Below are 13,255 nucleotides of genomic sequence, written 5' to 3' on the forward strand. Positions count from 1 at the left end.
AACAAATAGCCTTCACAGACTCTAGGATTCCCATAGATATCCTTCAAATGTCAATAGAAGACAGTTTGTAAATTGAATAGACAAAGATAACAAAATAGTTTGTAAGTGAAACAAAACTCCTGAGGATGAAAAACATTTTATTATGGAATTAACAGAATTTTCTATGAAATATGAATTACATTGGAACTCCTACAGGGATGGGGAGCAGAGGAATTTGCAATTCAGACCCCGTCACAACCGGTCACAAAATGTGAATGATGCACAGGCACAAATTGATAACAACACCAGCAGATAGTACACTGCTTTCACATCATTGCAAAGAACAGGAATTCATAGAGGAGAAGCAGTCAACACACAATCTAGTTAAATCCTTAGAAGAGGCGAGCCAGAAAGGCCAGTGAGAGTGGTGAGCACACAAAAAAACATAGGGGCATATTATCAAGGGGGTTTATCTCCGCTTTTTTGGCTTTAAAAGCCAAGAAAGCGGAGATAAAATTATCTCCCTATTACCTAGCTGTCGCTAACACCAGTTAGCGACAGCTAGTAGGAGATAGTGACCATCTTGGGCCCCACTTTGCATGTCAGTGATATTTATCACTAATGACATGCAAAGTGGGCATGCCAAGATGTTAGCGACTGGAAACAGTCGCTAACATCGCTATCTCCTATTACCAACTTTTGGAGATATTCGCGCTAAGCGCGGATATCTCCAAAAGCTAACACCTGCCCATAGCAGTTCTTAGCCATGTTATCCAAAGGGAGGTGGATAACATGGCTAAGAGCATTAGCTTGGTAATGCATGAATATCGCTGACTTTTCAGCGATATTCATGCATTGCGGCCGTTTTTTATCGCATTTGCGATAAACCTTGGTAATACCAAGGTTTATCTGTGGTAAAAATCGCCGCAGCTTAGCGGTAAAATTTTGTCTGTAACCAAGCAATAGCGATAAATATCGCTATAATTCCCCTGACCAAGAGATAGAAATTCTTGTAGATAACTGTGTGGTCTTCAGCAATCAGTTGTTTTGCAAAACCTCAGTTACAGTTCCCGAGACAACCAACAACTCAATCTAGAGCTGAATTCAGAAACATGGATGTAGTAGTAGTAGCCACCAGAGCATTGAAGAAATTAGAAAACGTGCTCTGAACGTCGCTCCAGAACTAAAGAGAAGCTTGCGATATGGAGGAAGGGAGCTTCCGAGACTGACAAGAAGCCATCTACTCGGCTATCAACTATACCTTTAGGTGAGGCTATTAAAAGCGCTATGGTACCATAGGTTTTATACAAATTATTGGTCATTGACACTTCTGAACCTGTGCAGCCTCCATCAGGTATGTTAAAATTATTAATTTGTAACATACTTTTTTCCACAAATGTGGTTTTATTTTGTGAAGATATGTGAAATGTTCACATAAAGTATGCCCATTGTTGACGCTTTAAGTATTAATTTAAAAGTGTATGAGCCATTTTTTATAATGTATGATGAAATGTACAGTGGGAGTAGCTTCTTATAGGATATGCATCGCAGCATAGTAGTTAGAGTTGCTCTGCTGGGGTGCGTAAAAGGGAGAGAAGAGCAGAATTTCATATTTGCTAGAATATGGTGCTGCTGTTAGCTCCAGTACCACAGTTCTACCTATGGAATGTTTGATGCCGCACACAAATCTTCTGCTATTTTGCAAGGAGTCTGGGTAATGTGTATCATTTTTGTGTATGTTAAGGGTGCCCTTCTAGCTCAAAATGCTATGATTTAACATACTTTGCACTATTTATATCTTTATAAGTGTTTTCCACAGTGCTTCAGACATGACTGTGGGTAGCAAAGTACTGGTCAAAGTGCTGCTCGATCTGACACTCTGGGAGTCATTCCGATGTCGATCAGACAAGCGTCCGACCGACATTGCAGTGGAAGTGAAACCGCCCAACTGGAAGTCAAGGGTTCCACTCCCGGTATTCCGATGCGACCGCCACCACTGTGGTCGGAAATACGCCTTTTCCAATTGCAGCTTGTGCCAAGGCCTGAAAAAGAGATGCAGCACAAGCTACAATTGGAAAAGACATACTCTACACTTCCATGCCCCTTATGCCTGGCACCAAGTGGTGCCTGCCACACTGCACATGGATGTGTGGTGGGCACCACAAGTGCCTACCAGTCCCCATATCAGATGCCCGGGGGCAGGAGGACCCAGCTAGGGTTGGACTGCCATGAAAAGCAGAGTGAAACATGCATTGTAATCCCTATGGCAGTGCCTGAGCAGGCAACGCCCCTTTTGTAGGGATTACTGTCCATCCACTCCTTGAGCACATTGGAAAAGCAGCGGTCGGTCTCCCAGCCCAGTGCCTTTGACCTACGGATCAGAATCTGGCAGCCGGACCACTGATGTAGATGTTGGTGCACCCGCCACCAACTGCCTGTCGGGGTTGGGCTCACAGACATTGGAATAAGTCCTTCTATATTTGGTGAAGGAATTGGAATTGTGGTGTACATAGTCAATGTAAAAGAAAATATCTTTTTTGCAGGAGTAATTTTGCAGATGAAGACACTGTCATCCATCCAAATTGTATATAGGCTGTAATTGTGCCACAGCGCAAGGCATATGACATATTTTACATGAGTAATTGTAGCTCTTTTATAGATCTTCTCTACAACCTGAATGATAGGAAACTATCAAAACCAAAAATTATACATAATAATAAAGGAAATAATTTTTAACTCAAACTGACTTCTATAATTTTGTTTAAGCATCTATTATTATATATTGTAAAGATCAACATATATGTAAAAATTGCTGACAGTTTAGTCTATTGCCATTAGATATTATTCAAGAGGAGTATTCAGACAAAATATTGAAAGTTTAATATCAACCCACATAAATATCGATTTGCAAACATCATGAGGTAGCAATATCATGAGCAAGAATACTGTTGACAAAAATATTGATTGTAAGGTAAATAATATCAAACATAGAAAGTGTTAATATCAATTACAAAAATATCTATGTTGTTTATTTCGATGTTGAAAATTTCATTATTATTAATATTGATGTTTTAATTATTTTTGTGTATTTTAATATCTATGTTAATTGTATATGTTATAATATTTATAATAATATTATTTATGTTTTTTTAATATAGTATGTATAGTATGTAAATTCCTAGCAGGTCTATTTAATGTAATAGTTTTTTTGTCATTTTAGGTCTCGCACCTGGCGATTACAGCGCGAAAGCGCTGTCTCGCCTGCAAGACCTATAGTCACCGGCTCTGCTTTCAAGGAGACAGGAGATAGGCACGCACAACATGTGGGAATCGGATCAGGTCACGCGCGCGTTCACCAGTACAGTTACGTGCTGTGCCCATCTCCTGTCTCCTTCTCGCATGCAGTAACAGCCAACACACACACACACGCACGCACGCACACACACACGAGCGCACACACACAGAGACACGCACACACACACACGAGCGCACATATACAGAGACACACACGCGCGTGCACACCCCCTGCCGCCACCCTCACCCCCACCCCCAGTACAACTAAGCCCCACTCACCGCATCGGCGCCACCCCTGACTTCTGCAGCCTCTGAGGGGCTCTCCCTCAGGCATGAGAGCCCCGCGTCACCACTGCTCATCTGGGCCATTCACTCCGTGGGCGCAGGCTTCCCGCAGAAGCGGAAGTCCCGCCCCACGACAGGCGTGACGCTCCAGAACTTCCGGTTTCAGGATGTGCACGCTCATGGCTTGTTTTCCTTTGGGTGAGGGCTTGTTTTTATTGCAACCTAAGCTTCCCCCAGCCCATCAGCCCCCCAAATCGCAGGCCTAAACCATGGATGGGGGAGTTTGCTGCCAGCCATGCAATTCGTTCAAATCCAATCTCCAGAACTCATTTGGGATTAACAGGCGGGCACTTACGATGGAGTCTGGCTCTGAAGGGACTGCAGCCGCCGCGGTTTCAATGTGTCTCGCAATGAGACATCAAACACGCCCGGGCTTCGCACTCATTTCAGAGTTCACACTCTGAAAGCACCGGTGTGTATCTCGAAAGAGTGGCAGGTTGTTTTTGTGTAGGCCCAAACGCGGAGGCGTGCCAGTGAATGAACCGTTCCTTGAAGCGGCAGCAAGCACTTGGAGGCTCTGATGCTCAAGCGTCAGACACTTCTGGACAACTCGCGAGCCTCACGTAGGTGTGTACTTTGACGAGACTCTGACGTTTCCAAAACAGCAGTCTATTCCAGCTCTCAGTTTTCCCGGTCCATGATTGAGTAGCTCATCCAATCCAGGCATTTTCCCTGTGTATTCTGGGACTTGTAGTCTTGATTTTAGAAGGGCTTAAACCGAAACGGGACTACAACTTCTAGAATACAAACGAAAAAAACCTGGACTGGACGGGCCACTAGCCTGGACCTGGGAAACCGGAGACCACTGTTCTGTAAGGGGACTCGGAGCGGTGTAGCAGTCTGCACCAATCAATCAATCTCTTTGTATGCAGGGGTCCAGTCAAGATGGCAGGCTAACCACCATATAAATAAGCTTTAAAATCACTACAACTAAATGTGTTTTACACGAATATCTTACAGAAACCGGCATGTAACCAGCACTACGGACATTAGACTTGATACCTCTGCATACCCATGTAACACAGATTTACACACAGTAAATGTAGCTAAATCTTACTTATATACTCAGAGGTTACCCTGCAAATACTGCCATGGGCACGTCTGGTGCCGAGGAACCAATTTCCACAGGTGAACGGGAACAGGCATAATGTGCTTTTACAAAGTGTTACCCATGTCGTCAATAGATCATTGCTCTTAACCAATCTGGAACATGTACCCCCCCACACCCCTCCATTCCTCTTCTGAAATACTGTTCAGTTCTTCACTAAAGATATTCTACCTACACAAGCAAGGCAGAGCCTTCTTGGCAACAGAAGAGGGTGCAGTGAACCATAGCACATCACCTACCTTACCCACTACCTTAGGAAGGGTGGTAAGTGACCCCGCCCAACCATACCAGCTCCCTTACCCCACCCAGAGGCTCACATAGGCCCGAGGCAACAGAAGAGGTACTTACTGTCACGAGACGCACAGGCAGTTTACATGCTACAAATAGGAGGGGAGGAGGTAGGTGTGAGGAGAGGGCACCTTGCCTGTGACTGGATGACACCTTGTGACGCAGACTGAGAAGTACGCGTCATTGCGTCACGTCTTAGCACGTCTTCGCCGTTTTCCTGCTCCCTGTTAGATTTAGGTTGTAACACCCTTCCTCGCTAGAGAGCTGCAAATAAATCACGTGGAGAAGGTGCATGTCACTTCTACTCATCATGTAAGCGTGCTGCGTCAGTAACTTTAATTAATAAGCAGAATAAAAAATAGACATTACCGCACGTGACCAGGATTAAAGGGGGAAAACTAGACCACCTGCTCCCCCATTGACGTCTAGCACTTGGCACCGAAGCCTCAATGAGGACAAGCATGGCCACCTTCTGCAGTCCAGCTGAAAGGTGAAGCCGACCTACTAGACACAATGGAGCTCCTATGCAGGAAGAAGGAGTTGAGCTGCCCCAGAATGAGGAGAAAAGTAAATGTGGATCAGTGAGCAGCTCCTAAACAAGCATAAGCTGAAGTGTAAAGCTGAGGCGTTAGTCGACCAGTGTGTCCAGCCCTCAATTCCATCTTCTGGCATTACCAGTGCTTCTGAGCAGGATCACGGTGCGGGCAGCTAAGGATAGGCTTGGACCTGCACAGCTCTGGTACCTAATCTGCAATAGACACCTGTGTGGCTTAAGCAGTGTTGAGGCCAAAACTAGATGTATTGTATTGCATTTACATAGGGCTTACTACCCTTGATGAGGCGTCGAAGCGCTAGATGTGCTGCTTGGATGAGACAGGAGATGACTTGCAGCGTCATTATTCAGCACACATACCAGTGTGACATAATTTGTGGACGTAGATGCCTCACTTTGCTACTTCTAGGACTTCCTGGGAGCCTCATGAATTTTTTCACAAATACATCTTAAGTTCCTAGATCTATCACACTAGCCGTTTGCACCAGGGATATCTTAAGGATTTTGGGGGCGCTGGGCCAAACGTATTTTGGGGGCCCCTGCTAAGAATAGCTTTCAATTTATGATCTAATTTCAGCTTTTTTATGTACCTTTTGGCCAGGTCGCACTCGTCCAAATTTTAAATGTGTTTACATCTAATTTTCAGGGATTGTGACTTGTAATATTGCTGCAAATAATCGCTATGACAGCCTTCTATTTCTCATATGTGAGGTTCTGTTCTCATCTAAAAAAAAACTTTATGAATGTTGTATTAAACCTAAACACAAGATTTCTCTGCAAATTGTTTGTAATAGACACATACAACAAGCACATTAAAAATAAATTTAATTAAGGAAAACATTATTTATAACAATCTGCTTAAAAATGACTCAAGGTGACATGGACAAGACTTTCTGCAGAACCGAGCTAGCTCTATCAGGGGGCCCCCTGAAATGCTGGGGCCCTAGGCCAGAGCCCACTTTGTCCATGCCTTAAAACGTCTCTGGTTTGCATCACGCTCGCCCTGCATACTAAGCGAGGAAGCACGTGACAGTGCATGTATGTAACATGAGACTCACTCATTGAGAGCTTGGGCAGAGCTGCCACTCGGGTGAGAAAGGCAGAACCTAAACTTTACACGTGACTTTGTTCACAGCCCTGCTGTGTGAGGAGAGCTTCCCCTCTATCATGTTCAATCTTTCATACAGGGGCCCCAGCTGGGTAACTAACATTGTTTCCAGCTCAGACCACTGTGCTTTGTCCACCCCCTTGTTAAGCTCTGCGCCCTTGCAATTTTGACACTGAAAGGGAACTGTGGGGCGCCCTCACTCTATCTATCTATCTATCTATCTATCTATCTATCTATCTATCTATCTATCTATCTATCTATCTATCTATCTATCTATCTATCTATCTATCTATCGCCCTCTAGCTATCTATCTATCGCCCTCACTCTATCTATCTATGTATCGCCCTCACTCTATCTATCGCCCTCACTCTATCTATCGCCCTCACTCTATCTATCTGTCTATCTATCGCCCTCACTCTATCTGTCTATCTATCGCACTCACTGTATCTATCGCCATCACTCTATCTATCTATCAATCGCCCTCACTCTGTCTATCTATCTATCGCCCTCACTCTATCTATCTATCACCCTCCCTCTATCTATCACCCTCACTCTATCTATCTATCACCCTCCCTCTATCTATCGCCCTCACTCTATCTATCTATCGCACCACCACAGCATCACTCAGGGGCACCACAACATCACTGTGCGCTACCACAGCATCACTGAACGCCACGGCATCACTCGTCGCCACCACAACATCACTCAGCGCCACCACAGCATCAATCTGTGCAACCATTCAACAACAACTTGTTCAAATATGTTCTCTCAATGTTTCAAGCTTCATTACAAATGTCACAAAAAGATAATATTTCACTTCTGTTCTTGGATTTTCGTCACAATAAAATATAATAAAATACACTGAACATAATCTTCACAAAAGTTATTTACAAAATGTTAAGCTATTGCCATTATAAATTACAATGACTTTTATTTAAGTATTAATTATTTAAAAAAATTAAAAGCCATTGTTATTTCTAATATCAATACATCTACATCACGTAAATACAAAACATGTTGCATTACAAATGCTATAGGTGTCACATTTGCAAAAGGTAAAAGTATTGGCATTGTAAATGACAAAGGTATTAATTTCGCTACTTTCAAAACCGACACATAAATAAAAAATTTGTCATTTACAAGACCAATAGCTCAAACTTTCCTAATGCGAGACCTATTGCTTTACAATGCTTGTTTAGTACTGTAGCGGGTTGTGGGATTTATAGGGGTAGAGGGTGGGAAGTAAATACATTATAATGTATTCATTAAAAAAATATATATTAATGATTTAATTGATAATTATTCATGTTAACTGTATGTTTTTAGTGTGTTGTTGGTTTTGTAGGTATATACAGTGGGAAGTAAATTCATTATATATAATTAATAATACATTTCTTAAATAATATTCATTATTTAATTTATATTTATTTATGTAAACTGCATAATTATAATTTTTTACGTTTAGTTTGAGGTGGAGGTTGTGTGTTTTGTTGGGGTAGAGGGTGAGAAGTAAATTAATCATAGTGATTTAATAATTATTTTTTAATTAATAATTATTATTACATTGATCATTATTTATGTTAAATGTATAATTGATATTTTTGTGAGTTGTGGGTTTCGTAGGGGTTAAGGGTGGGAAGTAAAACAATTATAAATAATTGAAAATGAATTATTATTATAATTAACTATTTAATTGATAGTTAATTATGTAAAGTGTGTAATACATTATTTTCTTATTTTCTGGGTGTGTTGTAGTTTTTATATGGGTAAAGGGTGTGTAGGAAATTAATTACAATAATGGGTAGACAATTTGGTGTAACGGCTAGGATGGTCGACCTCAAATCTGGGGACCGGGTTTGAGTCTCGGCAATGAAGCTCAACAACCTGTGATTCTGTGCAAATCACTTAGGGCCATATGTATCAAGCATTTTGCGAATCGCAAAGGCTGAAATTTGCCGAATTTAGGCCTTTGCGAATCGCAAACGGCCTTTTTGCATGTTTTGGGATGTAAGAAATAATCGCAAAATAAGGAATCGCAAAGTTGTGCGATTCCTTATTTTGCCATAGCATTTAAGGAATCGCAATTTTGCGATTCCTTAAATGCTATGTATGTAGCATTTTTGGGTAGCAAATGTTGGTTAGGAATTCGCAAATTACCACCCACTTGTAGTTGATGGTAACTTGCGAATTCTTCAGAAAATGCACATTTTGGCATTTTTGAAAGTGGCATGTGATGCACACACAAGCCCATAGGGCATGTATGTGCGCCATATGCACACACATGTACATTTCAGGGGTGCAGCAGGGTGTCTTTGAGACACCCCTGCACCCTTGAAATAATTCTCAAATTGTGATTAGCAAATTGCGAATTCGCAATTTGAGAATTATTTCGCAATCATTCCTATGGGCCTCCTGGCCCAAAGGAATGCATTGGAAATTATTCCTTAATTGTGAATTCGCAAAATGCGAATTCGCAAATAAGGAAGATTAAGGAATCGCTAAAAAATAGCGATTTTCTTCATACATACCATTTTGCAATTCCTAAATAGCGATTCCTTAAAAATCGCTATTTAGGAATCGCAAAAGAGTTTGTTGATACATATGGCCCATAATCTCCCCGTGCCTATCAAAAATGAATGTCTTGTTGTGTAATGCAAATGGTGCTAATGTAAAGCGATCTGATACCCAATACCTTTGGGTAAAATTTGCACTGTAAAAAAAAACTCGGGGGAAAAAACTAAATAAATAAATAATTATTGACAACTTATAATAAATATAATGATAGTTCATTATCCAATTTGTGCAATGATGATATTGTTTAAGGTATATATTAGATGTGACTTATATTTGTAGGGTTTAAGTGTGACCAGTTAATTAAATGTAATTATTGTATTATTAGTGAAATTTTATTATGTGAATTATGTGATTAAGGTTTTTTTAACTGTATATATTCGATGTGGTTTTTTAGTTTTGTATGGATAAATGTTGAGCAGGTAATTCAATAAAATTATTTTACTATTCATTAATTATTATAAGTATTATAATTGAAAATGAATTATATAAAATGTGTAAAAACTATAATGTAACAATATATGATACACGATATGTGTTGTGTAGTTTATAGAGGTATAGGGTAGACAGCTAGTAAGTAAGTATTAACAAATTTAAAAATAGTAAACACCTTTATTTTAATTTATGCTATTTAGTAGTGTATGTGTTAATTGTTTTCTGCTGTTTAATTATAAATAATACTGTATCTATTTGTTGATGTTATTTTGAGAATATAGTTTTGTTTTTAAATATAATATTTGTAGTAATTTATGATATGTTTAAAGATGAAAGAATATGCAATTTGCAAATGCAATTTGTTTATTTCAGGGGGAAATATATATATATATTCACAGAAAAAAAAATAGGTTTCAGGGACGTTACAGTTAGAAATTAGCATTTTAAAAACCTTTGAAATTCACTGAAAAAACCACAGGTTTCAGGGACATTATAGTTAGTTGGACATTTCACTCGTACAAAACCAGAGAAATTCGGCCATTATAGTTAGTTCAGCTACCTATACCTCATGCCCCCGCAATGCACTGCTGATGACGTCACATATTACATCATTCATGACATGGTCAGTGACATGAATGGTTTTTTAAATGCTAATTTCTAACTATAACGTCCCTGAAAACTATGGGTTTTTTCAGTAAAATTCAAAGGTTTTTTAAATGCTAATTTCTATCTATAACGTCCCTGAAATCTGTGTTTTTTTCAGTGAATTTCAAAGGTTGTTTAAATGCTAATTTCTAACTATACCTCCAGAGGTAGGACATGTGCAGAAAGAGGAAGAAAGGCACAGAAAGAAGCAAGATAAATGCAGAAAGAGGCAACAGAAGTCCAGAAGGACGAAGAAAGAAGCAAGAGATGTGCACAAAGAACCAACAGAGGAGCAGAAGGAGGCCCTGTTGAAAAGCCATCCTGTGCCCCAACTTTTTGCTGACAGGTACTGGTGGTATCTGACTCTGACTAACCAGGCCTAGAGCAAGTGCTATGCTAAAAGACACTTAGAATACAGTGAAAATACCTGCATACACTAGGGAACACTAAGGGGTCGATTCCGATCCTGGAAAAATACCGTCCATACGATTCGTATCCTGAGCCCTCTCCGCACGACTCGAACACAAGCCGTACGACCCGATGAGTACGATCCGGACCGGGGTATCAGGATACGATTCGTACGGTCCACGTCAGGTAAGTGCAATTCGTACGGAAAAGCACACATTCACATACACACCATACTGTGCGTACCCCCCATGATCGCTGGGGTACGCACTGTACCCATGCGATCAGGGGGGGTATGCACCGTACCCCGCGATCATGGGGTGTACGCACCGTACACCCAGCGAACATGGGGTACACCCCATGATCGCAGAGTACGGTACGTACCCCCCATGATTGCATGGGTACGGTGCGTACCCCTGCTATCATGGTGGGTACGCACAGTACCCGGGGGGGCATTGCGTACCTGTTTCGGCGCAAACTCTGCTTTTACGGCTGTTTTCAGCTCCCGTAGAAAAAGGGTCGTATGGTGCGTACCCGACAAGTATCGTACTTGCTGGGTTGTAAAAACCAGCCACGAACCGTACAGATGTCGCGTACAGCGGGTTCCGAGGGAGAATCGTACGGAGGTTAGAGTCGTACGGTCTCTGTAGGATTCGTACGGAGTCCAGCTCCTGGTACGAATCGTACTTCGTCGTACACACGTGGGACATTGCAGGGTACGATTCGTATAGGAAAAACGCACCGAACGGCTATTCGGAGCGGTTTTTACTGAATCGGAATCGACCCCTAGGCGTTGGGGTACCCCTGTGATTGGCATAACCTCCTCTGTAAGGCCCTAGTACATAATAGGACAGGAAGATTAAAACTACCTCTAAGTCAGAGGTGCCGAAACGGTGCTTCTTTAAGTAGTAGTCACATTTGCAGAGTGGTTGAGAAAGGGTGCTGGGTCACCAAACAGCGCCCAGGAATTCCGCTGCATAGACAGGAGCTGACCGTAGTTGGCCACTAGTTTTGAAAATTTTGCGAAGATTCATCAAGCGGCGCCAAATTTATTGGCAAATCAAAAACCGCTTTTCCTATGGAAAATAGGTCCTAACTATAACGTTTGTTTGTTTCCGTGGGCGAGAGGCACGACTACACTACAGGAGTACAACACTAATATGTGTGAAGATAATCATATGAGGAAATTAATAATATGCTTCGATTAGAGTTTTGTTTAAGCTGTGCTTACTCGCCTTAAATACTTATAAAGGAAATTATTGAATTACAGATTGTTGCTTTAGCCCTGAGGAAGTCTTTATGGTGTTGATGCACCAAAGACGAAACATGCATGTTGGCTGTTCTGTGGAGATCTAAAGATACAATTGTGAGAAGAAAATTGTCTCATGAGTTCATGTGAAGAAAAAGAACTGAAGAAAAATTAAAGATCACGGATACTCTATTCTGGACATTTATTATTGGCTGAACTGTTTTCTGAAGAATTGTGAAACGACACAAGAAGGGTTATATACTTTTTGCTCAGGGGGACCTACCAAATTGAGACCTAACTATAACTACCTACTGGCGACCGCCAGTAGGTAATATATATATATATCATTATAATTTTTTTTTACTTTTCACTATTTATATTTTTTGTTATTTTGTATAATTTAGCAAGTATTTTATTTTCTTGAACTGAATTAGACTGTTTCTAATGTTGCATAGAGTGCAACGGGAGCAGTAAATGCAATCCAATATTTTCTCTAGTTTTTGCACTGAGGGAGTGGGAATAGTAAATTGTACCCCTCCGCAATCCAACACTTTCTCTACTGTTGCACTGAATGGAGTGGGAATAGTAAATTTTACCACTCCGCAATCCAACACTCTCCCTACTGTTGCACTGACCATAGTGGGAATAGTACATTTTACTCCCCTGCAATTCAACACTTTCCCTACTGTTGCATTGACTGGAGTGGGAATAGTAATTTTACCCCTCTGCAATCCAACACTTACTTTACTGTTGTACTGACTGGAGTGGGAATGATTAAGTTTGCCCCTACTGAGTTCAACTCTGTTCTTACTGTTACCGAAATTGGAGTGGGAATTCTATAAGCATTATTTGTATAATTGTATAGTTTAGTCTACATTGTTTAAATCTATATTATTATGTTTTTGTGTATTTAAAATTAAATCATTATATAATTAGTGTTTTTAAAATGCAATATGTTTGGGGTAAATTGTAATTTTTATGTTTAGTTGTTCCTTTGTAATTACATTGGTATGATTTGTAAATTTTTTATGTTATTGGGTATATGGCGCCAGGACCCCTGCCGGTTTTGCACCAGGCGCCACAACCAGAATCTCTTTCTCCAGAAAGGAACTCCTAAATTTAATAAACACAACTTGTAAGCATTTTGACATGCCAGCCTTTTGTCTTGGCTTGGAGGAAGGTTGTCAGACTTGTGGCATGAAGCTCTGCGGCCCCTGTTCCCTGCCCAGTCCTATCAATCCTAGACCGAGAACACTCCTAAGAGATGATTCTAAA

At 40.9% G+C, this 13,255-nt stretch overlaps 1 protein-coding gene across 1 annotated transcript in view; it reads left to right on the forward strand.

The window, feature by feature from the left end:
- CLNK (cytokine dependent hematopoietic cell linker) overlaps positions 1-13,255 on the forward strand; it is a 1,039,166-nt gene that overhangs the window by 796,648 nt on the left and 229,263 nt on the right. The gene's annotated exons all lie outside the window — the stretch shown is intronic.

Source organism: Lissotriton helveticus, chromosome 2_2 (genome assembly GCF_964261635.1).
Source record: "Lissotriton helveticus chromosome 2_2, aLisHel1.1, whole genome shotgun sequence".
Classification (NCBI taxonomy): domain Eukaryota; kingdom Metazoa; phylum Chordata; class Amphibia; order Caudata; family Salamandridae; genus Lissotriton; species Lissotriton helveticus.